The following is a 4374-nucleotide window of genomic DNA, read 5'->3' as shown; positions in this document are numbered from 1 at the left end:
CCCTGGGGGTTTTGTCCTCATTTATAGCAATAGACACTTTCACGAAGGAATTTTATAAGCAAAATATAATAACACTTTCTCCATTTTACATCTGGTTCTGCCATTCTGCTGTTTGTTTTCTTTGCAAGCCGCATGACATCAGGGGCAGGAGGAGAAGTGTTCCTTCCTCTTTTGTGGCCTTCAGCATTCCTAGACGGGAGGGAGCACAGTTTAACATTCAACCATTTCTGTTAGTTTGCTTCTTTAGTGTTAGGATGTAAACTTCAAGAGGGTAGGGGTCAAGTTAGTTTTGTTCACCATTATATTTTTCTCTAGTCTCTGTGGAGTACCTGCCTAAGGAGATGCTCAGTATACAATTTGTCTATTGAGTGAAGGAAGCTCCTGGGTTACCTAAATTGCAGTGAAGGCTGGGGTTGATTCTTATCAGCCCAGTGCAGAAGATAATAGGTATTTTAAAGCAAGGAGACTTTACAGGAACACTATTACGCAAACATGTAGCTCTGGGGTAGCCTATTCAAACACTAGGCCTGTGATGTTAACTGTATGTGTGCACGCACGCGTGTGTGCATGTTGGAGCAAATTAGAGAGTGCATGTCGAAGATTGCTGTTGAAACACACTTTTCTTTCCTTTATGTTTTAAAACATGTCAAGAATATGTGACAAGCTAGTGCTGGGTTGACTGTCTCAAGTTTTGTAACCCTGGCCCAATGCTGTGTGCTTTCCCAACCACCTGGCCTGCCTGATTCTGGAGCAGTGGGAGAGAAGCTCTTATCCTGTCAGAGTCCCCTGCATTAGCAGTCCTCCTGCCCCAGAGGAAGGGGAAGACTATACTCTTAGGAAATTGTGAGCCCGCTGGGGATGGGGAGAGGTGTTGATTTGGGCAATTTCCTTGGAAATGGTTCTGCCTATGTGTTATATGATGTATTTAACATGGAGGAGCAACTCAATACATTTGAATAGCAAAGCCTCCAGTTGGCATTTATAACATGTGCTGAAGAAACAAAATGGGGAGTTGATGGTCATGTCTATCATCTTTCCACTTCAGTTGAATTTTAAAGTGATGCTTTAAGAAATTTAATGATCAAAAGATAATTTTTTTTTTAAGATTTTTATTGAGAGAGAAAGAGCCTGCACAAGTAGGGGGAGAGACAGAGGGAGAGAGAGAATCTCAAGCAGACTCCACACTGAGTGCAGAGCCCAATGTGGGGCTCCATCTCACCACCCTGAGATCATGACCTGAGCTGAAATCAAGTCAGACATTTAACTGACTGAGCCGCACAGGTGCCCCAAAGTCTTAGAAAAAATAAATGATCAGATATCTCTGACACTGTAGTTTCTATATTAAAATTATTTAATTAAAAAACCTCCATTAAATTAGTAATTTTCTAAACATTTATGGTAAGAATATTTGTCTTTAGTACCTGTGTTACTTGTTCTTTGATTCTACTTTATGTCCCACCTACTGCCGTGTTCTCTTGTTTGTATTTTATTTTTTAGCACTTGTTAGCATTTAATGACCACCCCCCCCCCCCCCCCGTGGCTTCAAGCTACTAGAAGGCAGGCGCCCCCGACACACTTAACCTTCTCCTCTGCTCTTCTACTGAAGAATTTGGCCTTCACGATGACAGGCTGTTTTGGGAGTTTTCCCTTTCCCAAAACTTTGTAGTAGCCCGATTGCACCACATCAGTGATAGGAGCAGCTCCAGTCTTGTTTTTGGCGGCATTTACCCGTGTCTGCTCACTGACCACGATCCACAGTTGACAGTTGGGCAGAAGCTCTGGTTCCTCTTTAAGTGGTAATGTCTCATACCAGCTTTTCCAAAGTAACCTGTGTGATACTTGTCGAAGTTGATCCTGTGGTGATGCATGCCACCAGTGTTACCCCGGCCTCCGGGGTACTTCCGGTGCTTGCCGACACGGGTCTTCCTCAGTTTCCGGGTCTTCCTCAGTCTGGATGGCATGTCGGCAGCGCGGATGGAGAAGGGAGGCCTTCGCGAAATCTCGCGAGGTACCGATGAGGGGGGCGGAGCCAACTCGTGTTTGTATTTTAATTTCCTAGTCTTGTCTCATCCTTCCTTGGGTTACTTTCTTATCTTTTCTTCATGTCCTGCACCTTCTCTGTGCATCCTTTGCCTGCTTTTGATTCACTCCATTTAAATTTACAATTTGATTATCTCTTATTTAACCATTTATAAATGTCTATAAGCAGTTTCAAATAGGGTAAGAGCAAATTATGCTTCTTGACAAACTACCCTGCGGCTGCCTGCTTTTTAGAACTGTTGGCCAGAGTTCTCCTTTGATCATGCAAAGTATATAAGGTCTTTATTGCATATTTGTTAGAGAAAAACCTATGTAGAACATTATAATTGTTCTTGACCAGTATAGCTGGGCAGGTTTCTAATATCAGTCAATTTCAAAATAACTAGTGAACTTTACAGGGTGATTATTTAAAATGCTGTCTTGGTAATAGCTAACGAAAGTGAGCTATATGTACAACCTGGCATTTTATAAAACCTGTCTTAAGTATTCCCGATCTATACCTTGGAGCAGATGAATTTTTCAATGGCAGTCCTCATTTTCTCTACATTGAGTTATGTCTTGGTACCACACTTTATTGCAAACCTCTCAGACCTAAAGGATTTAAGGTTTATTATTGCAATTTTAGAGCAAGAAGGAAAGAAAAATAATTTTCCTGAGTGAAGGGACCTAGTTCTTGTAATAGCATTTTGAACTGAGGACTATACTGTGATAAATAACTCTTACTGTAGAATCTGGATGAAATTAACCCTGGGAGAACCTTATATATCCCTGAGGCGTTAGGTTGCTGATTATGACTTTGTGTAATCTATTTTCACACAGTGTAGTACACAGATGTGTGTGTGAGCTGAGTGTAATTGCAACCTTTCTTTACCTTTTCCCAACTGTCTTTTTGAAGATTCCTGTTGGAGAGGATTTATCTAACCCCACTTGAATCTTACCTTATTTGAGTAGGATTTTGGTGATGGTGTTTGAATATAAATATATGGCAGCAGAAAATTTATACAACACCAAATTCATAATTATTCTTGGGTTTACTGTATCTGAAAATGCCATTTTTTCATATTTTCTGATATCTTTATAAGTTTCTTTAGAATATTAAGGTTTAAAAGTGTTTTTTTAAAGTATAATTTACTTCAACTTCTGAAGGAATACCCAAGATTTAAAATCCATTAATTTTTAGAAAATAAAAAGTATGCATTTATTTTGTAAGCTAACACTCTGCAATATGAAATAGTATTGAAACATATAATTAAGGAAAACATTTATTGAGAACTGTATGAATATAAAACCAGCTTTCTTCTTGGAAGACATTTACATGTACCATCTAAAAGGTACTTTTGGGACTATTTGTTATACTTTCTTTCATAGTTTTCCATGCTTATTTTAGTAGACTTCTAAGAAAAACTTGGATAATTTTAGGAAATAAACATTTGTAATGCCTCATTTAAAAATTTTTATTCATTTAAATTATTTTAATTTTGAGATAATTGTAGATTCATCTACTGTTGTAAGAAATAATACAGAGAGATCCTTTGCTTTTTTTTAAACCAAGTTTCTCGCAATGGTAACATCTTAACAACTATAGAGCATATCTAGGATACTGACATTGATACAGTCAAGATACAGAACATTTCCGATGAAAGGATTCTTCTGGTTAACCCTCTATAGCCACACCTGTTTTCCTTCTGCTTCCCTCAACACCACTGCTGGCAACCACTAATAAGTTTATTTCTATAATTTTATCACTTCAAGAATTAAATAAAGGGAGTCATATGCAATGTAGCCTTTGGGGTTGCCTTTTTTTCCCACTCAGCATAATTCTCTTGAGTTTTTTTTTTTTTTTAAAGATTTTATTTATTTGACAGAGAGAGAGACAGTGAGAGAGGGAACACAAGCAGCAGGTGGAGTGGGATAGGGAGAAGCAGGCTTCCCGCCGAGCAGGGAGCCCGATGCGGGGCTCGATCCCAGGAGCCTGGGATCATGACCTGAGCTGAAGGCAGACGCTTAACGACTGAGCCACCCAGGCGCCCCAATTCTCTTGAGTTTTATCCAGATTGTTGTGTATACCAATAGCTAGTTTCTTTTTTATTGTTGAGTGTAGTCCATGCTATTGATGTACCAGTTTGCTTAATGATTCACCCATCAAGGACATCTGGGTTGTTTCCATGTTTTGGCTATGGCACGTAAGACTGCTATAAACATTTGTGTATAGGTTATTTTGCAAATTGATTTTTCTGTGATAAAAATGGGCTTATGGGTATAAATGTTGGTTGTATCTTAGTGGAATGTTTAATGTTTGAGAAGCTTTTTCTGAGGTGGCTGTACCATTTTGCA

The 4374-nt window shown here is 39.0% G+C and overlaps 1 pseudogene; it reads right to left on the bottom strand.

Moving 5' to 3' along the window:
- Positions 1–1542: 1542 nt before the first annotated feature.
- On the bottom strand, positions 1543–1961 carry LOC110571935 (annotated as a pseudogene).
- Between the last annotated feature and the right edge of the window lie 2413 nt (positions 1962–4374).

The sequence above is a fragment of the Neomonachus schauinslandi genome, chromosome 5, assembly GCF_002201575.2.
Source record: "Neomonachus schauinslandi chromosome 5, ASM220157v2, whole genome shotgun sequence".
In the NCBI taxonomy this organism is placed as follows: Eukaryota; Metazoa; Chordata; class Mammalia; order Carnivora; family Phocidae; genus Neomonachus; species Neomonachus schauinslandi.
Note: the sequence above shows the minus strand (reverse complement) of the source record. Positions and strands in the feature narration are given on the sequence as shown.